Source organism: Triticum aestivum, chromosome 6A (genome assembly GCF_018294505.1).
Source record: "Triticum aestivum cultivar Chinese Spring chromosome 6A, IWGSC CS RefSeq v2.1, whole genome shotgun sequence".
Taxonomy (NCBI): domain Eukaryota; kingdom Viridiplantae; phylum Streptophyta; class Magnoliopsida; order Poales; family Poaceae; genus Triticum; species Triticum aestivum.
The window spans coordinates 223,372,344-223,400,036 of record NC_057809.1 but is presented as its reverse complement, the minus strand read 5'-3'; the positions used below and the strand labels follow the sequence as shown (position 1 = coordinate 223,400,036).

General features: G+C 47.7%; 1 pseudogene; it reads left to right on the top strand.

Annotated features, from left to right (window-relative positions):
* Nucleotides 1-19,307, top strand: part of LOC123129581 (transcription factor BHLH6-like) — a 97,430-nt pseudogene extending 78,123 nt beyond the window's left edge.
* Nucleotides 19,308-27,693: the final 8,386 nt, after the last annotated feature.

Sequence of the window (27,693 nt, the reverse complement as noted above, 5' to 3'; positions counted from 1 at the left end):
CAATCAGTAATATGTCATCCACATATAATATCAGAAATGCTATAGAGCTCCCAATCACTTTCTTGTAAATACAGGCTTCTCCAAAAGTCTATACAAAACCAAATGCTTTGATCACACTATCAAAGCGTTTATTCCAACTCCGAGAGGCTTGCACCAGTCCATAAATGGATCGCTGGAGCTTGCACACTTTGTTAGCTCCCTTTGGATCGACAAAACCTTCTGGTTGCATCATATACAACTCTTCTTCCAGAAATCCATTCAGGAATGCAGTTTTGACATCCATCTGCCAAATTTCATAATCATAAAATGTGGCAATCGCTAACATGATTCGGACAGACTTAAGCATCGCTACGGGTGAGAAGGTCTCATCGTAGTCAATCCCTTGAACTTGTCGAAAACCTTTCGCAACAAGTCGAGCTTTGTAGACAGTAACATTACCGTCAGCGTCAGTCTTCTTCTTGAAGATCCATTTATTCTCAATTGCTTGCCGATCAACGGGCAAGTCAACCAAAGTCCACACTTTGTTCTCATACATGGATCCCATCTCAGATTTCATGGCTTCTAGCCATTTTGCGGAATCTGGGCTCACCATTGCTTCTTCATAGTTCGTAGGTTCATCATGATCTAGTAGCATGACTTCCAGAACAGGATTACCGTACCACTCTGGTGCTGATCTTACTCTGGTTGATCTACGAGGTTCGGTAGTAACTTGATCTGAAGTTTCATGATCGTTATCATTAGCTTCCTCACTAATTGGTATAGGTGTCATAGAAACCGGTTTCTGTGATGTACTACTTTCCAATAAGGGAGCAGGTACAGTTACCTCATCAAGTTCTACTTTCCTCCCACTCACTTCTTTCGAGAGAAACTCCTTCTCTAGAAAGGATCCATTCTTAGCAATGAATGTCTTGCCTTCGGATCTGTGATAGAAGGTGTACCCAACAGTCTCCTTTGGGTATCCTATGAAGACACATTTCTCCGATTTGGGTTGGAGCTTATCAGGTTGAAGCTTTTTCACATAAGCATCGCAGCCCCAAACTTTTAGAAACGACAACTTTGCTTTCTTGCCAAACCACAATTCATAAGGCGTCGTGTCAACGGATTTCGATGGTGCCCTATTTAACGTGAATGCAGCTGTCTCTAAAGCATAACCCCAAAACAATAGCGGTAAATCAGTAAGAGACATCATAGATCGCACCATATCTAGTAAAGTACGATTACGACGTTCAGACACACCATTACGCTGTGGTGTTCCGGGTGGCATGAGTTGCGAAACTATTCTGCATTGTTTCAAATGTAGACCAAACTCGTAACTCAAATATTCTCCTCCATGATCAGATCGTAGAAACTTTATTTTCTTGTTACAATGCTTTCAACTTCACTCTGAAATTCTTTGAACTTTTCAAATGTTTCAGACTTATGCTTCATTAAGTAGATATACCCATATCTGCTTAAATCATCTATGAAGGTGAGAAAATAATGATATCCGCCGCGAGCCTCAACATTCATCGGACCACATACATCTGTATGTATGATTTCCAACAAATCTGTTGCTCTCCCCATAGTACCGGAGAACGGCGTTTTAGTCATCTTGCCCATGAGGCACGGTTCGCAAGTACCAAGTGATTCATAATCAAGTGATTCCAAAAGTCCATCAGTATGGAGTTTCTTCCTATGCTTTACACCGATATGACCTAAGCGGCAGTGCCACAAATAAGTTGCACTATCATTATCAACTCTGCATCTTATAGTTTCAACATTATGAATATGTGTATCACTACTATCGAGATTCATCAAAAATAGACCACTCTTCAAGGGTGCATGACCATAAAAGATATTACTCATATAAATAGAACAACCATTATTCTCTGATTTTAAATGAATAACCGTCTCGCATCAAACAAGATCCAGATATAATGTTCATGCTCAATGCTGGCACCAAATAACAATTATTTAGGTCTAATACTAATCCCGAAGGTAGATGTAGAGGTAGCGTGCCGACTGCGATCACATCGACTTTGGAACCATTTCCCACGCGCATCGTCACCTCGTCCTTCGCCAGTGTTCGCTTAATCCGTAGTCCATGTTTCGAGTTGCAAATATTAGCAACAAAACCAGTATCAAATACCCAGGTGCTACTGCGAGCTCTAGTAAGGTACACATCAATAACATGTATATCACATATACCTTTGTTCACCTTGCCATCCTTCCTATCCGCCAAATACTTGGGGCAGTTCCGCTTCCAGTGTCCAGTCTGCTTGCAGTAGAAGCACTCAGTTTCAGGCTTAGTTACAGATTTGGGTTTCTTCTCCTGAGCAGCAACTTGCTTTCTGTTCTTCTTGAAGTTCCCCTTCTTCTTCCCTTTGCCCTTTTTCTTGAAACTGGCGGTCTTGTTGACCATCAACACTTGATGCTCCTTTTTGATTTCTACCTCCGCAGCCTTTAGCATTGCGAAGAGCTCGGGAATCGTCTTCTCCATCCCTTGCATGTTATAGTTCATCACGAACCTCTTGTAGCTTGGTGGCAGTGATTGAAGAACTCTATCAATGACACTATCAACAGGAAGATTAACTCCCAGTTGAGTCAAGTGATTATGATACCCAGACATTTTGAGTATATGTTCACTGACAGAACTATTCTCCTCCATCTTGCAGCTATATAACTTATTGGAGACTTCATATCTCTCAATCCAGGCATTTTCTTGAAATATTAACTTCAACTCCTGGAACATCTCATATGCTCCATGACGTTCAAAACGTCGTTGAAGTCCCGATTCTAAGCCGTAAAGCATGGCACACTGAACTATCAAGTAGTCATCAGCTTTGCTCTGCCAGACGTTCATAACATTTGGTGTTGCTCTAGCAGCAGGCCTGGCACCCAGCGGTGCTTCCAGGACGTAATTCTTCTGTGCAACAATGAGGATAATCCTCAAGTTACGGACCCAGTCCGTGTAATTGCTACCATCATCTTTCAACTTTGCTTTCTCAAGGAACGCATTAAAATTCAACGGAACAATAGCACGGGCCATCTATCTACAATCAAACATAGACAAGCAAGATACTATCAGGTACTAAGTTCATGAAAAATTTAAGTTCAATTAATCATATTACTTAAGAACTCCCACTTAGAAAGACATCCCTCTAATCTTCTAAGTGATCACGTGATCCAAATCAACTAAACCATAACCGATCATCACATGAAATGGAGTAGCTTTCAATGGTGAACATCAATATGTTGATCATATCTACTATATGATTCACGCTCGACCTTTCGGTCTCAGTGTTCCGAGGCCATATCTGCATATGCTAGGCTCGTCAAGTTTAACCTGAGTATTCTGTGTGTGCAAAACTGGCTTGCACCCGTTGTAGATGGACATAGAGCTTATCACACCCGATCATCACGTGGTGTCTGGGCACGATGAACTTTGGCAACGGTGCATACTCAGGGAGAACACTTTTATCTTGAAATTTAGTAAGAGATCATCTTATAATGCTACCGTCAATCAAAGCAAGATAAGATGCATAAAAGATAAACATCACATGCAATCAATATAAGTGATATGATATGGCCATCATCATCTTGTACTTGTGATCTCCATCTCCGAAGTACCGTCATGATCACCATTGTCACCGGCGCGACACCTTGATCTACATCGTAGCATCGTTGTCATCTCGCCAATCTTATGCTTCCACGACTATCGCTACCGCTTAGTGATAAAGTAAAGCATTACGGCGCGATTGCATTGCATACAATAAAGCGACAACCATATGGCTCCTGCCAATTGCCGATAACTCGGTTACAAAACATGATCATCTCATACAATAAAATTTAGCATCATGTCTTGACCATATCACATCACAACATGCGTTGCAAAAACAAGTTAGACGTCCTCTACTTTGTTGTTGCAAGTTTTACGTGGCTGCTACGGGCTTTAGCAAGAACCGTTCTTACCTACGTATCAAAACCACAACGATAGTTTGTCAAGTTGGTGCTGTTTTAACCTTCGCAAGGACCGGGCGTAGCCACACTCGGTTCAACTAAAGTTGGAGAAACTGACACCCGCCAGCCCCCCGTGTGCAAAGCACGTCGGTAGAACCAGTCTCGCGTAAGCGTACGCGTAATGTCGGTCCGGGCCGCTTCATCCAACAATACCGCCGAACCAAAGTATGACATGCTGGTAAGCAGTATGACTTATATCGCCCACAACTCACTTGTGTTCTACTCGTGCATAACATCAACGCATAAAACCTGGCTCGGATGCCACTGTTGGGTAACGTAGTAATTTCAAAAAAATTCCTATGCACACGCAAGACCATGGTGATAAATAGCAACGAGAGGGGAGAGTGTTGTCTACGTACCCTTGTAGACCGGCAACGGAAGCGTTGACACAACGTAGAGGAAGTAGTCGTACGTCTTCCCGATCCGACCGATCCAAGTATGGAACGTACGGCACCTCCGAGTTCCGCACACGTTCAATTCGGTGACGTCCCTCGAGCTCCGATCCAGCCGAGTGTTGAGGGAGAGTTTCGTCAGCACAACGGCATGATGACGGTGATGATGTTCTACCGACGCAGGGCTTCGCCTAAGCACCGCTACGATATGACCGAGGTGGAATATGGTGGAAGGGGGCACCGCACACGGCTAAGGAACGATCACGAAGATCAACTTGTGTGTCATGGGGTGCCCCCTGCCCCCGTATATAAAGGAGGGAGAGGATGAGGTGCGGCCGGCCCCTAGGGAGCGCCTGGAGGAGTCCTACTCCCACCGGGAGTAGGACTCCCCCCTCTTGCCTTGTTGGAGAAGGAAAGGGGAAGGGGGAAAGAGGAAAGGGGGGCGCCGCCCCCTTCCTTGTCCTATTCGGAATAGGAGGGGAGGGGGCGCGCGGCCTGCCCTGGCCGGCCCTCCTCTTCTCCCTTAGGGCCCATGTAGGCCCATTAACCCCCCCGGGGGGGTTCTGGTAACCCCCCGGTACTCCGGTAAAATCCCGATTTCACCCGGAACGTTTCTGATATCCAAATATAGGCTTCCAATATATCAATCTTTATGTCTCGACCATTTCGATACTCCTCGTCATGTCCGTGATCACATCCAGGACTCCGAACAACCTTCGGTACATCAGAACACAAAAACCCTAATTACGATCGTCACTGAACTTTAAGCGTGCGGACCCTACGGGTTCGAGAACTATGTAGACATGACCGAGACACGTCTCCGGTCAATAACCAATAGCGGAACCTGGATGCTCATATTGGCTCCTACATATTCTACGAAGATCTTTATCGGTCAGACCGCATAACAACATACATTGTTCTATTTGTCATCGGTATGTTACTTGCCCGAGATTCGATCATCGGTATCTCAATACCTAGTTCAATCTCGTTACTGGCAAGTCTCTTTACTTGTTCTGTAATACATCATCCCGCAACTAACTTATTAGTTGCAATGCTTGCAAGGCTTGAGTGATATGCATTACCGAGAGGGCCCAGAGATACCTCTCCGACAATCGGAGTGACAAATCCTAATCTCGAAATACGCCAACCCAACAAGTACCTTCGGAGACACCTGTAGAGCACCTTTATAATCACCCAGTTACGTTGTGACATTTGGTAGCACACAAAGTGTTCATTCGGTAAACGGGAGTTGCATAATCTCATAGTCATAGGAACTTGTATAAGTTATGAAGAAAGCAATAACAACAAACTAAACGATCAAGTGCTAAGGTAATGGAATGGGTCAAGTGATGGGGTCATGTACCTAGGGTAGGGTCGCAGACCTGATCTAAGTACCCTGCCCAAGGACACCCTTAGAAGAGGTCACCTTCCAGTCGACCAACGAGGGACTCACTCGACTGACTTGAGGGACTCGACCACGCAGACTCACTCGACTACCAGGAGGTCAAAAGGCACTCTGCACTGCAACGGCCTGTAGTTAAGTAGACTTTATGACAGTTAAGACACTTTATGTGGGACGTTACCAGTAACGCCCCGGACTAAATACACCTTAAACCCTTCATTACGTGGGCTGGCTGGGGTCCTGGCGCACTCTATATAAGCCACCCCCCTCCACAGGCAGAAGGGTTCGGCATCTTGTAACTCATATACACATAATCCACTCGACCGCCTCCGGGCTCCGAGACGTAGGGCTTTTACTTCCTCCGAGAAGGGCCTGAACTCGTACATCTCTTGTGTTTACAACCTCTCCATAGCTAGGACCTTGCCTCTCCATACCTACCCCCCACTCTACTGTCAGACTTAGAACCACGACAGTTGGCGCCCACCTTGGGGCCGGTGTTTTAGCGATTTTGTGGAGAAGTTGCGGTTCTTCCGAGTACTTTCATCATGATGACTGCTGGAGTTTTGGTTGAGGGTCGAGAGATCCGTCTCGGTGCTCTCACCTTCGTCGCCGACGACTCCGCCTGGCTCCAGGAGGCTCCACTCGACGTCGATGCGCTCCCCGTCCGCGGTGCGATGCATTTTCGCGCATGTGTCCGCGGCGTTCTGCTGCGGCAACCGTCGACCCCGTATCGGTCGACTCCCCCATCGGCCACCCTCCCGGTCTCCCGCCAGCGCAAGCGCTCGGGCCGGTCGAGACTTCAGCGGTGGGTGAGGCACGCGGTGGCTCGCCAGACGGCCACCACCCAAGTTGCGTCAATCGAGCCTGACGAATCTCTCTACGGCCTGTTCGATCTGTCGACTGGCTCCGTAGAGACTGCATCCGAGTGCGATAGCAGTGATCCAGCGGCGGAAATCCTGATGGTCGACGGGCCCCGCAGTCCCCCTGGCTTCGCCCGTGATGGTGGAGCAGGCGACAGAGGCGACCCCGCACGAGACCATGAAGAGTACCAGCCCGAGCCACTCGACTCTCTGCAAAGAGAGGAACTTCGCCGCAGGAACGTGGATGCCCTGCGTACTCCCATCGCTGGAGAAACCCCCGAGGCTCGCGCCTTGGAGGAGGCGCGTTTGGCCAATTTAGCCGAACGCACTCGACTGGAGAATCTTCAACGAGCACTCGACGAGCGCGCGCGGCAACGAGTTCCTGACACCAGTCGATGTCAACTCTTCCCGCCGACTCAGGTATATCAAACCCCAATCCAGAATTTAGCAGCTGCAACCCGTATAGCAGAGTCCATCCAGCCCTCTCAGTCGGAAGCTGGCAGAGGCTTGATGCAGATCAGGGATCTGCTCCGGGCAGCAGGAGATTAGAATTCGGCCGTGTCGCAGTCGCGCAACAGAATTCACAGTCGATCCGTCGCTGCGAATACGGTTCAGTCGGCTTACAGCCCCAGATCGCCTTCGCGGCGTGAAGGGCGCGAGAATCGGCGAGGCCAATATGGAGACCGACTCGACCGAGATGATAGGCGTCGAGTGCCCAATTCCCCTCCGAGGGGTGGGTCTTACGCTCCTCGGCAGCAAGATGACAGGCGTCAGCTCAGTGCGGGGCGAAGAGTTCCAGTCGACCCCCGAGAACCAGGCTTCGACGCGCGATCCATTATCGTGCAAGGCTTGGTCGACCGGAACAGAGCCCATCGAGGTGGACTCGACAGAGATGCGCCCACAAGCAGTCGAGTGCATGTTTCTGGTCCTGAATGTTTCAGCAAAGCTATCAGAGCCGCAGTTATCCCTCCCAATTTCAGGTTGGCAACAGGAGTCAGTAAGTTCACTGGTGAGTCTAAGCCTGAAACTTGGCTTGAGGACTACCGAGTGGCGGTTCAGATTGGTGGTGGGAACGACGAGGTGGCCATGAAGCATTTGCCCCTCATGCTGGAAGGATCTGCCAGGGCATGGTTGACTCAATTACCTCCCAGCAGCATTTACACTTGGGAAGACCTGTCTCGAGTGTTCATCAGAACGTTTGAAGGAACTTGCAAGCGACCGGCTGGATTAACGAAGCTGCAAGTCTGCGTGTAGAAGACCAATGAGACTCTCAGAGAGTATATTCAGAGATGGATCACTTTGCACCATACTGTGGAGAATGTGTCTGATCATCAGGCAGTCTGCGCCTTTAAGGATGGTGTCAAGAACAGAGAATTGAGTTTGAAATTTGGTCGAACCGGTGACATGACCTTGAGTCGGATGATGGAGATTGCTACCAAGTACGCCAACAGCGAAGAAGAAGACCGACTCCGAAGCGGCAAGCACAAGCCGAGTCAGTCGGAAAAGGGAAACACCAGTCGGAAACAGAAGCGGAAGGCTGAACCAGCAGCTCCTGGAGAGGCTCTGGCCGTGACTCAAGGAAAGTTTAAAGGGAAACCAAAAGGATCCTGGAACCCTAAGAAGGTAAAGGATAAAGAAGGGAACGATGTGATGGATATGCCGTGTCACATCCACACGAAGAAAGACGAAGAGGGGAATATCATCTACCCGAAGCATACCACTCGCCAATGTCGACTCCTGATCCAGCAGTTTCAGGGAAAACAGTCTAAGGACAAGGATAAGGAGTCAGACAAGGCCGCAGACAAGGAGGCCAGTGAGGAAGGATATCCGCATATCAACTCCACTCTGATGATCTTTGCAGATGTGGAAAGCAAGAGTCGATTGAAAGTCATTAACCGAGAGGTGAACATGGTCGCCGCAGCAAAAGCAAATTATCTGAGATGGTCCCAAACACCCATCACATTCGACCAATCTGATCACCCGACTCATATTGCCACCCCTGGGAGGCAAGCTTTGGTGGTCGATCCAGTTGTCGAAGGCACTCGACTGACAAAAGTGCTGATGGACGGTGGTAGTGGGCTGAATTTGTTGTATGCGGACACGCTGAAAGGAATGGGCATTCCGATGTCCCGACTGAGCACCAGTAACATGGGCTTTCATGGAGTTATACCAGGGAAGAAAGCCGAGTCACTCGGCCAAATAGCTCTGGACGTGGTGTTTGGTGATTCGAAACATTTTCGCAAAGAGAAGTTGACGTTTGAGGTCGTGGATTTTCAGAGTGCATATCATGCCATTTTGGGGAGACCAGCTTATGCGCGGTTCATGGCTCGACCATGTTACGTGTACCTCAAATTGAAGATGCCCGGCCCCAAAGGAGTGATCACTGTCACCGGTGATCGGAAAAAGGCAGAAGAGTGCTTTCAGAAGGGCTCGAAGATTGCCGATTCCCAGGTGACAGCGGTCGAGTTCGAAGAATACAAGCAAAACGCAGATCCGAGTGATTTGCTGCGGTCCAAGAAACCCGCCACAGAATCTGCATTTCAGTCGTCCGGTGAGACAAAGCCTGTTCACATTCACCCGACCGATCCCGATGCAGCTCCGACCCACATCTCCACAACACTCGACCCGAAATAGGAAGAAGCGCTCATCCAGTTCCTCCGTGAGAACTGGGACATTTTTGCATGGAAGCCCGCTGACATGCCAGGTGTTCCCAGGGGACTGGCTGAGCATCGCCTAAGAGTCGACTCATCTGCAAAACCAGTCAAAGAGCATCTTCGGCGGTCCGCCGTCCAGAAGAGAAAAGCCATTGGTGAGGAAGTGGCTCGACTGTTGGCGGCAGGATTTATCCGAGAGATATACCACTCCGAGTGGCTCGCTAATGTCGTCATGGTTCCTAAGAAGGACAAATCGCTCCGAATGTGCATTGATTTCAAGCACATCAACCGGTCCTGCCCGAAAGATCACTTTCCTCTCCCTCGCATAGATCAAATTGTTGACTCGACCGCGGGATGCGAGAGACTGTCTTTTCTAGACACCTACTCCGGGTACCACAAGATCCGTCTGTACGGACCCGACGAGGTAAAAACAGCTTTCATCACTCCATTCGGGTGCTTCTGCTATATCACCATGCCATTCGGCCTCAAGAATGCCGGAGCCACATTTATGCGAATGATTCAAAAGTGTCTACTCACTCAAATCAGTCGGAATGTGGAAGCGTATATGGATGATATCGTCATCAAGTCACGAAAAGGTTTCGACCTGCTCGCTGACCTCGCCGAAACATTTGCCAACCTCAGAAGGTATGATATCAAGCTCAATCCATCAAAGTGCACATTTGGAGTTCCTGGTGGCAAGTTACTCGGTTTTCTCGTTTCCGAGCGAGGAATCGACGCTAATCCAGAGAAGATCGGCACTATTCTCCGAATGAAACGCCCTATGCGAGTGCACGATGTCCAGAAGCTTACTGGATGCTTGGCCGCATTAAGTCGATTCATCTCACGACTCGGTGAAAAGGCATTGCCTCTTTACTGACTGATGAAGAAGGCATACAAGTTCGAGTGGACTCCAGAAGCTGACGCAGCGTTTGCCGAGCTAAAAGCTCTGCTCTCCACCCAGCCGGTGCTTGCTGCTCCAATCAGCAAAGAGCCTCTGTTGCTCTATATCGCAGCCACAGGACAAGTCGTCAGTACTGTGCTTACGGTCGAGCGGGAAGAAGAAGGAAAAGCTCTCAAAGTTCAGCGCCCAGTGTATTATTTGTCTAAAGTCTTGACTCCACCCAAGCAGAGATATCCTCATTATCAGAAGCTTGTGTATGGAATATACATGACCACAAAGAAGGTTGCTCATTATTTCTCTGATCATTCCATCACAGTCGTCAGCGACGCTCCACTATCAGAGATTTTGCACAACAGAGATGCAACTGGTCGAGTGGCTAAATGGGCGATTGAACTTCTTCCCCTTGATATCAAGTTTGAAGCAAAGAAGGCCATTAAGTCCCAGGCAATAGCAGATTTCCTCGCCGAGTGGATTGAACAGCAACAGCCGACTGAAGTTCACTCGGAGCATTGGACCATGTTCTTTGATGGCTCTAAGATGTTGAATGGTTCCGGTGCTGGGGTTGTCCTGGTTTCCCCCAGAGGAGATAAGCTCAGATATGTGCTCCAGATTCACTTTGATTCCTCCAACAATGAGGCAGAATATGAGGCCCTCTTATACGGATTGCGCATGGCCATTTCACTCGGCGTCCGTCGCCTGATGGTCTATGGCGACTGATTTAGTGGTCAACCAAGTGATGAAGGAGTGGGACGTGAGAAGCCCAGCCATGACTGGATACTGCAGTGCAGTGAGAAAGCTGGAAAAGAAGTTCGAGGGGTTGGAGCTCCATCATATACCCCGACTGAAAAATCAAGCAGCTGATGATCTAGCAAAGATAGGTTCCAAGAGAGAAGCCATTCCGAGTGGTGTGTTCTTGGAGCATATACACACTCCGTCAGTCAAAGAAGATCCTTTCACCGAAGAAGCTCCACAGCCCAAGAGTGCCACAGATTCGACTGAGGTTGAAGTCCCAGCAGTGGTCGACTTGGTCATGGAGGTCTTGGTGGTCATTCCCGACTGGACAGTTCCATATATCGCGTATATCCTGAGAAAAGAGCTCCCGGAGGATGAGGAAGAGGCTCGACAGATCGTCCGTCGATCTAAGGCCTTTACCGTAATCAAAGGACAATTATACAGAGAAAGCGCGACTGGAGTTGGTCAGAAGTGCATAACACCAGAAGAAGGTCGAATCATCCTCAATGATATCCACTCGGGAACCTGTGGTCATCATGCGTCCTCTCGGACCATCGTGGCCAAAGCCTACCGAGCCAGATTTTACTGGCCAAAGGCGAATGAGATGGCAAAGGAAATAGTGGATAAGTGCGAGGGATGTCAGTTCTACTCGAATATGTCGCACAAGCCTACATCGGCTCTGAAGACCATCCCACTCGTCTGGCCTTTCGCAGTATGGGGGTTGGACATGGTCGGTCCTTTGAGAACAGGGCGAAGTGGCTTCACACATGTACTGGTGGCAGTCGACAAATTCACCAAGTGGATTGAGGCTAAACCAATCAAGAACCTTGACGCCGGTGCTGCTGTTAGCTTCATCAGGGAACTAATATTCAGATATGGAGTCCCACACAGCATCATTACGGATAATGGGTCGAACTTTGACTCGGAGGAATTCAGAGATTTCTGTAACTCTCAAGGCACACGAGTCGACTACGCTTTAGTCGCTCATCCACAGTCGAATGGACAAGCAGAGCGAGCCAATGGCCTGATTCTCAAGGGATTGAAACCCCGACTGATGCGTGATCTCAAGCATGCAGCTGGAGCTTGGGTCGACGAACTTCCCTCGGTGCTTTGGGGACTGCGGACCACACCTAATCGGTCGACCGGAAGAACCCCATTCTTCTTGGTCTACGGAGCTGAAGCAGTCTTGCCGAGTGATCTTCTCCACAATGCTCCTCGAGTTGAAATCTACAACGAAGCAGAAGCTGAACAAGCGCGGCAGGACGCAGTCGACCTTTTAGAGGAAGAAAGGGAGATGGCTCTGATCCGGTCGACCATCTACCAACAAGATTTGCGTCGTTTCCACGCCAGAAATGTGAGGGGTCGAGCCTTCCAGGAAGGAGATTTAGTTCTCCGAGTGGATCAGAAGAAACAACACAAGCTTGCTCCTTCTTGGGAAGGACCCTTCATCGTCACCAAAGTTCTCCACAACGGGGCGTACCGTCTTTACAACATCGAGCATAATATCGACGAGCCCCAAGCTTGGAACGCGGAACTACTCCGCCCATTTTACACTTAAGTTTAATCACTCGGATGAGTTGCAATAAAGTACTTCTGTAGTCCATGGACCTCAAAATAATAGTGTCATAGTTCCTCCATAATTTTTGTCACTTTTTATTTTGTCCAATAAAATTTCCCCTCAGTGGGTGACTTAGCCGCGAATCCGTTTCGCCTAAGTTTGTAAAAATCCTCCTAGTGGTGAGTCAGACTCCCACTCGGAGGCTTAGCTGCGAATCCGTTTCACCTAAGATTAAATAAAATCCTACCGAGTGGTAAGCCAGACTTCCACTCGGAGGCTTAGCTGCAGTCCAAGTACTCGCCTAAGTTATGAAAATCCTACCGAGTGAAGAGCAAACCTCTCACTCGGGGGCTTAGCTGCAGTCCAAGTGCTCGCCTAAGTTGTCAAAAATCCTACCGAGTGAAGAGCAAACCTCTCACTCGGAGGCTTAGCTGCAGTCCAAGTACTCGCCTAAGTTATCAAAAATCCTACCGAGTGAAGAGCAAACCTCTCACTCGGGGGCTTAGCTGCAGCCCAGTGCTCACCTAAGTTGTCAAAAATCCTACCGAGTGAAGAGCAAACCTCTCACTCGGGGGCTTAGCTGCAGCCCAGCGCTCGCCTAAGTTATGAAAATCCTACCGAGTGAAGAGCAAACTCCTCACTCGGGGGCTTAGCTGCAGTCCAAGTGCTTGCCTAAGTTGTCAAAAATCCTACCGAGTGAAGAGCAAACCTCTCACTCGGAGGCTTAGCTGCAGTCCAAGTACTTGCCTAAGTTATCAAAAATCCTACCGAGTGAAGAGCAAACCTCTCACTCGGGGGCTTAGCTGCAGCCCAGTGCTCGCCTAAGTTGTCAAAAATCCTACCGAGTGAAGAGCAAACCTCTCACTCGGGGGCTTAGCTGCAGCCCAGCGCTCGCCTAAGTTATCAGAAATCCTACCGAGTGAAAAGCAAACCTCTCACTCGGGAGGCTTAGCTGCAGCCCAGCGCTCGCCTAAGTTATCAGAAATCCTACCGAGTGAAAAGCAAACCTCTCACTTAGGGGCTTAGCTGCAGCCCAGCGCTCACCTAAGTGGACTAAGGAATAAGTCGATTGCAGTAAGCGCCCTGCTTTGAACCTACAAAAGACATTTCGAGCCAAAAGCAATCATATTCAAACACCAAATTCAAGTTCGGATCGATACCTAAAGGAACCGAAAGTGCTCAGGCGCTAAGCCCGTTAAGGTTTATCGGTTACAACTCCACTCGGCATACCGAGGCAAATTTAAAGCGTCGAGTTTAGAAGAAGTTTTTTACCCCTCCTGTGGAGGGCTGGAAGGTGCAACAAACTCATCAAGATCAATTCCATCTGCGATCCGAGTGGCAGCCGCAAGGAAAGTTTCCATAAAGGACCTGAAGTCGTGTTTCTTGGTGTTGGCCACCCGGAGGGCCGCCAGCTTGTCTTCTCGCGCATCTTTGTAGTGGACTCGGGCCAGACACAGAGCAACATCTGCACCGCACCGAGCCGAGGACTTTTTCCACTCCTGCACTCGACCAGGGATCGTGTTCAAGCGAGCCATCAGCGACTCGAGGTCGTTCTGAAGTGTCTCCCCGGGCCAGAGCGTCGAGTCGATGCGAGATGTGGCGACCTTCAGCCTTGCAAGATAGTCCACGACAGCTGCAACACGGGACTCCGGTCGGAAAACATTCATGGCAACTTCGTCGTCCGTCGGAGAATTGACGGGGTCAAGGTTTGGTTCCAGCCGGCTAGTTTCTTCTTCAAAGTTTTGACAAAATTCTGCAAGGACGATCACCGAGTCAAGGCGATGGTCGAATGGAAAAACCACGGTTGGAAATGATCGCCGAGCATAGAGATTTACCTTCAAGCATAAGAAACAGCTTCTTGGCAAGACCATTCAGGAAGGCCTCCAGATCTTTTTTCTTCCCAAGAGCAGCTTTCAGATTGGCATTTTCTTGCTCAAGCTTGGCGACTGAAGCTAACTTCTCGTCAACAAGCTTGATCTTCTCAGCTAGTTCAAGGTCCTTCTTCCGTTGGGCCTCCCTCACCTTACCTGCAAGTTACAGCAAGATCAGATTTTGAAACAAATAAAGGGAAAAAGCAGTCGTCAAGGTCTCACCAAACATACCTTCGGTCTCCTCCTTTGCCTTCGTCAGATTCTCCTGAACCAGCTTCAAATTCAGCTCGAGCTGAATGTGCTTGTTTTCCAGCTCAGAGTAGCGAGCCACAAGATCACAGGAGTTCTGCGAAGAACCAATCGACTAAATGTCAAACATAATTCACTTCCGAGTGAAAAAGGAAAAATCACGCGTTTCTAAGACTACAGCCGAATACAAGCATTCGACCGTAGTCTCGGGGACTACACCCAATGGGTGCACTCAGCGTGCCCCCACTAATCCTATTGAAGACAAAGTCAACCAGTCGACCGGTTTGCGAAATCCAGTCGCCTTAGTCGAATGACGGAAAGACTGAAATTATAAAGCCTAAGGCCGACTGCCCGCAGTCGACCTTAGCCCCAGTGGGTGCACTCAGCGTGCCCCCACTAATCCTATTTGAAGACAGAGTCGACCAGTCGACCTCAAAAAAACAGAGATATATTCTTTAAGACTGTAATCGACTGCCAGCAGTCGACCACAGTCTCGGGGACTACACCCAGTGGGTGCACTCAGCGTGCTTCCACCGGTTTGCGAAATACATTCGACATAGTCGAATGACAGAAAGACTGAAATTATAAAGCCTAAGGCCGACTGCCCGCAGTCGACCTTAGCCTTGGGGACTACACCCAGCGGGTGCACTCAGCGTGCCCCCGCTAACACGGAGTTTAACTCGACACACCCAGTGGGTGACTACTATAAATTCTGGAAAGAAAAGTTTCTGATAGCATATCCTAACAGAACAAATGGTGGTCGACTGACCTGAACATTGCGTTGGAGGGCGGAACTGGCGTCGTAAGCTGCCTGGCTCGCATCCCGGATGGTCTTCAACTGCTCCATCATGATCCCTGCCTGGCGTATTGCCTCCTTCGCTGCGCCAGCTTGGTCCTCTGGGACGTGGTGCATCGTGAAGAGGGAGGGCTGCAGAGCACTCGTCAGTGGATCTGCGAAGGACACGGTGTGTCGAGTGGTGTTCCCCTCCTCCGCGACCAGAGCCTCAGGCACCGTCACATCCTGGGTCACCCTGCTGGCAGACGCTTTCCTACTCCTTCTATACTTCAGCGGTTCCTCATCTTCATCATCATCAGGGAGAGTGATTACAACATTGGATGGAGCTACAGAAAAGAATCAGGATTAGATCATGAGTCAGTCGACTAAAGACAGTGTTAAGAATATAGTACCAGGTTTTGAGGTTGCTGCGTCCTCCATCTCATGGTCGTCAGCCCGGGCCGAGGTCTCAGAAGTAGCAGCACTGCAACTCCAAAGAGTCAGTCGACTAATTCCAGCGCCAACCAGAGATAAAGTTCACACAAAACAAGAAGACTTAAGCAACATGATTACCCTGATATGGTGGGGATGGACACCTTCATCTTCGGCAGGTGCTTGGTCGGCTTCGACGGGGCCGCCCTGGGCTGCTTCGGTGCCTTTTCAGTCGGCGCCGGAGAGGTGGTCCGAGGGCGCTTGGTCGACTGTGTAACAGTCGCAACCCCCTCGCCGCGTTCAGTCGCAGGGTCATGGACAAGTTTCGACCGCCTTTCCGAGCGCGGTGGTGCGACCTCCTCCTCCTCCTCCTCTTCCTCGTCCTCATCGTCATCATCATCATCATCATCGTCATCATCGTCGGCCTCGGCGGCGTCCGAGTCCCACTCCTCCTCCTGGCTCTCGCCCCCGCTCGCTTCTCCCTCCTCAGTCGGAGCCTGCGCTCCGTTGGGCATCGAGTACAGTTCAGTGAGGGCCTGAGGGACAAAAAGACAAAGATCAGTCGACCGATCGGCAGAGAAAGCAGAAATAAATATGAAGAGAATACAATGGGAAGTGGAGCAAACATGCCTTGTTTGGGTCGCTGTGGCAGTCGAGTGGAGGAATCCTTCTGGCCCCGCGAGGGTTGTCCTTGTTCCCAGTAACAACGGCCATCCACCTTTCCAGAGTGGCATCGTCGACTGTTTCTGGATTGACCCGAGTCACATCCGCAGTCCCACAGTACAACCACATGCAATGGCTCCGGAACTGAAGAGGCTGGATTCGGCGCCTAAGGAAAACTTCCAGGAGATCCATGCCCGTCACTCCCTCCCGAACCAACTGAACTACGCGCTCCATCAGCATCTTCACGTCAGCTTTCTCCTCCGGAATCAGCTTTAGAGAGGAGGGCTTGTTCACTCGGTCCATGGTAAATGGAGGGAGTCCACTCGACTGCCCCGGCATCGACTCGTCCTGGCAGTAGAACCAGGTCGACTGCCAGCCTCTGACTGACTCGGGAAATGTCATGGCTGGGAAGGTGCTCTTGTTTCTTACCTGGATCCCCAGACCTCCACACATTTGGACCACTCGGGTTCTTTCGTCGCCTGGACTCGCCTTCTTCACGGTTTGAGAGCGACATGTGAATATGTGCTTGAACAAGCCCCAGTGCGGTCGACAGCCCAGAAAACTCTCACACATGGACACAAACGCGGCAAGATAGGCGATAGAATTCGGGGTGAAGTGGTGTAGTTGCGCTCCAAAAAAGTTCAAGAAACCACGGAAGAAAATGCTCGGCGGCAAAGAGAATCCGCGGTCGACATGGGTAGCCAGAAGCACGCACTCACCCTCTTCCGGCTGGGGCTGCCACTCTTTCCCCGGAAGCCTCGCAGCTCCATGGGGGATCAGGCCCTCGTTGGCCATGTCGAGGAGATCCTTCTCCGTGATGGTCGACTGGATCCAATCTCCCTAGACCCAGCCTTTCGGCAGGCGGGATCTAGACGAAGACCCACCGCGGCTGGTGGATCTCCCCTTCGCCTTCTCCGTCGCCGACGCCTTCTTCGCGCGCTCCAGCGCCGCCGTCTTCTCCTTGACCATGGCTTCCGGCGGGGCGCGTGAGGAGAAGTGGTGCGGAGGCGAGAGCGAGCGCGTTGGGCGGAGACGAAGGAGGCAAAGAGAGAATGCTGAGGCACTGTTCAAAAAACACTCGCCGGGCGCATTTATAAGATCCCTTCCGAGTGGATGACAGGTGGGCCCGGCAGATCTGATCATATCCTGGAACTGTTACGCGGGCGGGATACGTGGCGAAGAAAGCGGCGCGGGGATCGAGGCGTCTATGTCCCGTCCCATCCAAATGCCGCGGTCCGCTCCGCTTCGCGCGTTTCCCCAAATTTCGCATCCCGCGGAATCTGCGAACGGCAGATCGGTCTGTCAGGCGCGGGATTTCCTGTGATCTGTCGCTCGGAAATCGACGAAGCCCGAAAGATCACTCGACGAAAGAAAAGAATGGATCGAGTCGACTGAAGACAAGTTGCTTACTATCAACGAAGAGATTCTCTGGTTCAGAACAACGCACGACCAGTGTGCAAAGGTTAATCGGAAACAGCATCAACTCCTCCGTCACTCAAAGCCTCAATCCATTCGGGGGCTAATGATGGGGTCATGTACCTAGGGTAGGGTCACAGACCTGATCTAAGTACCCTGCCCAAGGACACCCTTAGAAGAGGTCACCTTCCAGTCGACCAACGAGGGACTCACTCGACTGACTTGAGGGACTCGACCACGCAGACTCACTCGACTACCAGGAGGTCAAAAGGCACTCTGCACTGCAACGGCCTGTAGTTAAGTAGACTTTATGATAGTTAAGACACTTTATGTGGGACGTTACCAGTAACGCCCCGGACTAAATACACCTTAAACCCTTCATTACGTGGGCTGGCTGGGGTCCTGGCGCACTCTATATAAGCCACCCCCTCCACAGGCAGAAGGGTTTGGCATCTTGTAACTCATATACACATAATCCACTCGACCGCCTCCGGGCTCCGAGACGTAGGGCTTTTACTTCCTCCGAGAAGGGCCTGAACTCGTACATCTCTTGTGTTTACAACCTCTCCATAGTTAGGACCTTGCCTCTCCATACCTACCCCCCACTCTACTGTCAGACTTAGAACCACGACATCAAGTCAATCACATCATTCTCCTAATGATGTGATCCCGTTAATCAAATGACAACTCATGTCTATGGTTAGGAAACATAACCATCTTCGATCAACGAGCTAGTTAAGTAGAGGCATACTAGTGACACCCTGTTTGTCTATGTATTCACACATGTATCATGTTTCCGATTAATACAATTCTAGCATGAATAATAAACATTTATCATGATGTAAGGAAATAAATAATAACTTTATTATTACCTCTAGGGCAGATTTCCTTCAAATTTTACTCCACTAAGTATGGGGGATCGGCTAACTAGAAACGACCAAAACTTAGAGTAAAAGTTTACTTCACTAACATTACTCAGCCGTTTACTTCCCTATATTTTAGGGGATTAGCTAGAGATGCTCTTACAACTAAAGTGTTCTTCTTTTCTCTATCATGTGTCAATTCTCATAGAGGGGAATATCATATGAAAACCAACAGTGGTAAACGGTGAAAACCGCGCGAAAATGAACTTTTTAAGTTCTAAAATATACGGGATGTTAAAAGGGTGATGTTCTATAGCTATGCAAAATTTCAAGTTCAAACACATTGCAGGATGTGAGTTCTAAAAAAAACAAATCAACATTGAATAGTGCCAAACTGTAATGTTACTATTCATTGATGAATTTATGTATTTTCATGGCTCGCATTCCATAATGTGTTTTAACTTTAAATTCCAGGTTGTTTTGAAACTTTCAAACTTCCACGAAGTTTTCTTTGAATGTTGGTTCCCGTATATTAGATAACTATTTCAGAAATAAAAGAGTCTTGAAGAAGTATTGCTACTCGATCGAGAGGGAGTACGGCATCGATTCAACTGGCCGGTCAATAGTGGCAAACAAGACAACAGCAAATACAACACAAAATTCTGAAACTAAAGCAATGTAGGAGTAGCATTCAGGCTAAGCGACTTAGAATCAAGCAAACTCCACTTGTGAGCACACAAGCTAGATTGGATTCCAGTCAACCAATCAACTCAACTACCAGCTGCGTGCTTACAAAGTGACAAATATAAATAATACTCCCTCTGTAATGTGTTTGACACATGATAGATCCCAACACATTTAAACGCTCTTATAAATATTCTAACATTTGTCTAAATATAAATATAAATGTGGTGATTCAATAACCAATAGTGTTAGAATGGTGATTTTGGTGCACCAGCAGTGTTAGAATAGTGACAGAGTAATACTTATAACTCCCTCTGTAAACTCAGTGTTAGAATGGTGATTCAATAACCAATAGTCTAAGAATGAACAGTCGGCCATTAACTTCAAAGCAATAGGGTTGTTATAAGTTTTTAATCCACACATCATAGTTCAACTGTTGGTATCCCGGTTACAAACAACACAGGGACCAAGAAATGAACGGAAATGATGGGAAGTATTACTTGTATCAGGAATTTCTTAACCGATGATGAAATTCCCACGACATTCTTCACGTAAAATATGGTAATACTCCAAGGTAGAACATAACATAAGGTAGATAGAAGAGAACTCAATGTACTACACAAAACATGAACATGTTTGTGTTGGAGGGAGGGCAATAACATTGTCGATGGTAATGCAAACCATCGGGAGGCAAGGATGGTATTCCTCATCAAGAATTCGATAGATATCTTGGAAGAGCTCAGAATGTTGATGACGATCACGAAACATTTGCCGAGAGAGTTCATGAAGATGTAATCGATCGGCGATGACACCAAGTCAAATGAATGATGAAGCGAAAGGTTATCAGAACCAAGGGCACGACACAAACTCAAACTCAAGCTTGCTGTTCAAGTTGAATGATATGACGAGGAAGATCGACGTAAGCTTAGTTCTTTGTCGAAAGCTACGAGGACCAGGAAGTACAGTTAAAATCATCATGATAATGATATAGCCAAACAGGCAAGGAATGGCGTGATCGGGTACAAACTCGTAAGTAAAGAAGATTACTAAGAGTTGTTGAATTGTAGTACGGAAACGATTTAGTTATCGGTGTCCTTGAGTGTTTAACCACTCAGAACTCGTGGAAAATCTAGAATCGGTGAGAAGTAATACTAGATGAAAAATCATAGGAAGCAACATAGTTCTTTGATATTCTAGAGATACCAGAGGGTAATACTCAAAGGAGGACCGAAATAGGGATTGCGGAGATGTATTGATCTACAGAAGGCAAGTGCTTTGACTTGTATGAGAAATGGAATCGAAGGAGAACAAAAATGGTTGAAACCACATATGTAAATTATCAAACCACAGATACAAGATGAACTTATAACAAGGGGGTAATTGTATTTTTATGAGAAGCTTCCATGATAAGATATGCATTGTGTCCATGGGCATGAACACAAAGTTCAAGGTCGACTACCACTTCTTTAATGCATAACCTTTCATTCAATTCTCATCTTCAAAGAAGTTGCAGGGTAGAAAATTATCTGGTAAAACACCAGAAGGGTATAACTTGTGAAAACTTTCGGGTTCATACGGTTTTAGGGAAGGTATAGGTTCAATCCATCAGGGCATCTTAGGAACATATACCACGAACTCCAGGAGTAAATAACACAAGCTCAAAATAGAGCATGGTTGAAAAAAGTAGAGGATACAATTTACTAAAGGCATTATGTATCATGTAAAGAACTCACAAGAATTTTGGTTGTGAAGGACATTGTCGGGTAATAGTCCATTAATGGGTATGGCGGTCCACAACAGGGCTGATGTGTGTATGGGTTCTCAATCAAAGAAAGAAGGAATGCAAAGGCATCATAATATAGAAGCAATTGAGTAATTCAAAGCTCGATGCAAAGAAACTTATGATTTCCAAATCAAGGGATAAGAAGCAATCGTCTGACTGAAAATGAATAAGTTCAATAGACTTAGAAGCACAACCATTCAAGCCATTTATTGGTCAAAAACCAGCTCATACCCAAATGACGTCTGAGCCGGAAGGATAATCCTAGGATTCGACTGATGATTGTGAACATTCACAACATATTGAATCAATAGACTCAAGAATGATAGTGACAAAGGATGCCAATAAGATTACTATACTTATGGGATTAACCATAATGCAAGCAAGCAAGAATTTCAAGAACAATAGGTTGTTGAGGATTTTCGAAAGATCAAATAGTATTTCGAAGACGTTGGTGAAACACATGAACTGGGGAGAAACAAATCCTCAGTGTGTGTGTGTGTGTGTGAGAGGATTAATTTGTCGGCGATTCAGGTGACAAGGAACTGCAAGGCAGTAGGCACAAGGATTCTCGGAACAACGAGTATTTTAGGGTATCTTGTAATAACAAGAGCAACTAGGGACTAATGTAAGAATGGCAAGTGCATGTAGTTACCCATAACGATATAATAGTGGTAGGAAATTTGCAAAGGCGGTGGCACAAGTGTCTTGAGAGAACGTCGGAGATTATCTTCGAAATCTTCTGGTGCAACAGACGATCATCGGTAATAAGGTGCTCTCTAGGTGAAAGTGATCACGAGATCCTAATGTTAGATTAAGTAAAATTCATTTAACCCGAATAGAGAGAGAGAGAGATCAGAGTCCCATAGTATAGATGAGGAATAAAAGATCCTAATACCACCCAATGGCGAGGAGGGCCCATGGGCCGCACAGCCACGTTATTAAGAGTTTTCATCGACTAGACTCAACTTCGGCCAAGGAGTGTGGAGGGGGATTCATATAGGAAGTTGGCTCTGATGCCAACTTGTGACGCCCCCGATTCAATCGTACACTAATCATACATGCAAACGTGTACGATCAAGATCAGGGACTCACGGGAAGATATCACAACACAACTCTACAAATAAAATAAGTCATACAAGCATCATATTACAAGCCACGGGCCTCGAGGGCTCGAATACAAGAGCTCAATCATAGACGAGTCAGCGGAAACAACAATATCTGAGTATAGACATAAGTTAAACAAGTTTGCCTTAAGAAGGCTAGCACAAACTGGGATACATATCGAAAGAGGCGCAGGCCTCCTTCCTGGGATCCTCCTAAACTACTCCTGGTCGTCGTCAGCGGCCTGCGCGTAGTAGTAGGCACCTCCCGAGTAGTAGCAGTCGTCATAGACAGTGGCGTCTGGCTCCTGGACTCCAACGTCTGGTCGCAACAATCAAATATAGAAAGGGGGAAAAGGGGGAGAAAAGCAACCATGAGTACTCATCCAAAGTACTCGCAAGCAAGGAACTACACTACATATGCATTGGTATCAATGAAAGGGGGTAGTATATGTGGACTGAACTGCAGAGTGCTAGAATAAGAGGGGGATAGCTAGTCCTGTCGAAGAATACACTTCTGGCCGCCTCCATCTTGCAGCATGTAGAAGAGAGTAGATGGTAAGTTTACCAAGTAACATCGCATAGCATAACCCTACCCGGTGATCCTCCCCTCGTCGCCCTGTGAGAGAGCGATCACCGGTTGTATCTGGCACTTGAAAGGGTGTTTTTTATTAAGTATCTGGTTCTAGTTGTCGTAAGGTCAAGGTACAACTCCGGGTCGACCTTTTAGCGAGGGACACGGCTATTCGAATAGATCAACCCCCCTGCAGGGGTGCACCACATTTCCCAACACGCTCGATCCCCTTTGTCCGGACACACTTTTCTGGGTAATGCCTGGCCTCGGAAGATCAACACGTCTTAGCCCTACCTAGCCACAACAGAGAGGTCAGGACGCCGGTCTAAATCCTATGGCGTAGGGGTCTGGGCCCATCTCCCATTGCACACCTGCACGTTGCGTACGCGGCCGGTGAGCAGACCTAGCAACCTCCATTACAAAGGAAGTTGCATTACGTGGTCCAACCCGGCGTGCGTCGCTCAGTCGCTGACGTCATGAAGGCTTCGGCTGATACCATGACGTCGAGTGCCCATAACTGTTCCCGCGTAGTTGGTTAGTGCGTATAGGCCAGTGGCCAGACTCAGATCAAATTCCAAGATCTCGTTAAGCGTGTTATTTTAAAGTAACCGCGGACGCCGACCAGGGCCAGGCCCACCTCTCTCCTAGGTGGTCTCAACCTACCCTGTCGCTCCTCCACAAAGATCCACCCAAAGGGCCATCGGGATAAAGGTCTTTTCAGCCCCCAATTTGTGAATCACTCACGGGTACTCTACGAGCCGACCCGTCTTTAGTCATCACATGTATCATGTATATGTATATAAGTATATACCCTTGATCACCTCCCTAGTGATCACGGCCCGATATATAGCACGGCAGACGGACAAGAATGTAGGGCCACTGATGATAAACTAGCATCCTATACTAAGCATTTAGGAATGCAGGTAAGGTATCAACAACTGTAGCAGCAATGATAGGCTATGCAACAGAATAGGATCAACGGAAAGCAGTAACCTGATACACTACTCTAATGCAAGTAGTAGAGGGAAGAATAGGCGATAGCTGGTGATCAAGGGGGGGCTTGCCTGGTTGCTCTGGCAAGTACGGGTCGTCAACAACATAGTTGATTGGGGCACCAGCAGCGGCGTCAGTCTCATAGTCTACCGGGGAGATGAGGGGGGAGAAACAATGAATACAATGCAAACAGATGGATATCGATGCATGACATGACAACTAACAGTGCCATGTGTTCCCTAACGTAGTAGGAGGTGATACCGGCGAAGGGGGAAAACATCCGGGAAAGTATCCCCGGTGTTTCCCGTTTTCGGGTAGATGAACTGGAGGGAGAAAGTTGCGTGTTTGCTATTCTAGGGATACGTGGCGGACGAACGGGCTGCGTATTCAGATTCGTCTCATCATTCCGATCTACTTTCATGTAGAAAAAAAATTCATGACAGTTACTGTTTAATTACTACAATTTTTGCAAGTTTTAACATTTTTTGAAAACCTAGAATTTATTTAATTCCAAAATTAAATAGGTAAACGTTACGTGTACACACTGTGAGCTAGCCATAGTGGCTTACAAGTGGGGTCATTGGACCCTGTTGACTACCCAGTCAGCGGTCTACGCTGACTAGTCAACTAGTGAATAGTGAATGGTGGGACCCCTATGTCATTGACACGGGTACTAAACAGAGTAGTTAATTTAGTTTAATTGAAAGTGGGGCCCGTATGTAATAGTCTCATGCCCTTTTTTAGAGGGTGATTAGTTTCAAAGGGGGATTAGGCCCCTAATTAAAAAGGGGAGGGGGATCCATTGAAAGCCGACCAAGACTGGGCTCAAGCACGTGGTGTCTCAGAGGAGCGTCGGCGGCTAGCAAGCAGCGCCCCAGGGTTGGGGGGAAACAGGGAGCGGCCGGCATCGGGCAGGGCCGGCGGCTAGCGGGGCCGACGGCGAGCGGGAGCGGGGTGGGCGCGGCCACGCCTGGGGCTGCGACGGCAGCAGGAAGCAGCGGGCGAGGCCGCGGGAAGCAGCAATGGCGCAACAATACTGCAGCAGAAGCAGTTCAGCGGCAGAGAGCAGCTGCGATCACCAGCAGCACGGAGCAACAGTGGGCGGCGGCGGCCGAGCGCGGCAAGGCGGCTGCGGGCGCGCCACGACACGAGGAGATGAGGCCAGGGCGGGAAGCAGCAGTGCGGGCACGCATGGGAGGTCGAGCTCGGCCATGGCGGCCACGAACTAGGGGACGACGACTACATCGATGAAATCGAGAGGGGAAGAGGGGGGGTTTTGGAAGAGGAGCTCACAATGGTTCCAACGGAAGCGACGGGGAGGCCGGAGGTTGACCGGAGACGAGGCAATCGACAACGGAGGCCGACGATCTACGCGATGAATAGAAGCTCAATGGAGAGCGCATGGGAAGGCTCCGCTCGATTTGATGCTCTGGATGGATGAAGTCGACGGTGGTAGTCCTCCTGGACTAGTTGGTGCGGCGAACGGTGGCCGGTGGCTACGGGATCGACGGTGAGACGGCCATGGAGGCGTTCGACGAGGCGAACAGAGAGGGCATAGCGCGAGGAAGGGGAAGATGCAGGGGATTTGGGGGCTAGGGTTTGCAAGGGGTCACGGTGCCCGTCTTAACAACCATGGGGGCGAGGGATGAACGACACGGCGGCCATGGTGGGGGTGGATGGCCGCCACGCCGCCCTCTGCCTCTCCTGCCGTGAGGTGGGAGAAAGGCCGTGGGGTGCTGGGCCGGGCTGTACTGTGCAGGCCCAAGTGCACAGTACCACTTGTGACTTTTGTTTTTCTTATTTTACCTTTTTGTTTTATATTTCTATTCGGTTTGCACTTGTAATAAATAGCAAATGAGTTTTGTTTTGATACAAACCGTGCACATAAATACTAGGCAATGTGATGAGTGAGTACAACAAGTTCCATTTATTTTGGACGGTTTTAAATATTTGTCTAAATTGAAATGGTCCAATAAATGTTGTTGGCCCTATTTTGTATATGTTAAGGCAATTTAAATATTTCAAAAAAATGTGGGTTTCTATATTATAATTATTTAGTGTAAATTTGCAACTCATCGAACATTTTTGTTTTACTTCCCGAAGAAATAATAATTTATCTTGTCTTACAAAAATTGAATTTGAGGTCGGTTTGGAACAAAGTGGTTAGCAAAAAATTAATTATGATGACTTGGCACCATTAACAGGAGTTTACTATACCATGACACCCGGAGTGTTACAAATCTCCTCCACTAAAAAAAATCTCGTCCCGAGATTTAAGAGGTAGAGTTAGGGGAAACGATTGGTTTCGAAATTCTAACGAATCTTCTCGGTCTTGGTTGCTCTTCTCGAAGTGGTGGTTTGTTTTGTTATACTAACGGAGCTCATGAGATTTTCTGTTGATTTTTGTGTTGTGAAGTTTTCAAGTTTTGGGTAAAGATTTGATGGATTTTGGAATAAGGAGTGGCAAGATCCTAAGCTTGGGGATGCCCATGGCACCCCAAGGTAAAATTTAAGGACAACCAAAATCCTAAGCTTGGGGATGCCCCGGAAGGCATCCCCTCTTTCGTCTTCATCCATCGGTAACTTTACTTGAGGCTATATTTTTATTCACCACATGATATGTGTTTTGCTTGGAGTGTCTTGTATGATTTGAGTCTTTGCTTATTAGTTTACCACAATCATCCTTGCTGTACACACCTTTTGGAGAGGCACAAATGAATCGGAATTTATTAGAATACTTTATGTGCTTGACTTATATCTTTTGAGCTAGATAATTTTGCTCTAGTGCTTCACTTATATCTTTTTAAGAGCACGGTGGTGGTTTTATTTTATAAAAATTATTGATCTCCCATGCTTCGCTTATATTATTTTGAGAGTCTTATAGAACAACATGGTAATTTGCTTTGGCTATAAAATTAGTCCTAATGTGACGAACATCCAAGTTGGGTATAATAAAAACTATCATATAAAGTGCATCGAATGCTATGAGAAGTTTGATTCTTTATGATTGTTTTGAGATATGAAGATGGTGATATTAGAGTCATGCTAGTTGAGTAGTTGTGAATTTGAGAAATACTTGTTCTAAAGTTTGTGATTCCCGTAGCATGCACGTATGGTAAACCGTTATGTGATGAAGTCGGATTATGATTTATTTATTGATTATCTTCCTTATGAGTGGCGGTCGGGGACGAGCGGTGGTATTTCCTACCAATCTATCCCCCTAGGAGCATGCGCGTAGTACTTCATTTCAATAACTAATGGATTTTTACAATAAGTATGTGAGTTCTTTATGACTAATGTTGAGTCCATGGATTATACGCACTCTCACCCTTCCACCATTGCTAGCATCTCTAATACCGCCCATCCTTCACCCGTATCATACACCCACCATATACCTTCCTCAAAACAGCCATCATACCTACCTATTATGGCCATAGCCATTCCGAGATATGTTGCCATGCAACTTACCACCGTTCTGTTTGTTATGACACGTTACATCATTGTCATATTGCTTTGCATGATCATGTAGTTGACATCATATTTGTGGCAAAGCCACCTTTATAATTCTTTCATACATGTCACTCTTGATTCATTGCACATCCTGGTACACCGCCAGAGGCATTCACATAGAGTCATATTTTGTTCTAGTATCGAGTTATAATTTTTGAGTTGTAAGTAAATAAAAGTGTGATGATCATCATTATTAGAGCATTGTCCCAAGTGACGAAAGGATGATGGAGACTATGATTCCCCCACAAGTCGGGATGAGACTCCGGACGAAAAGAAAAAAAA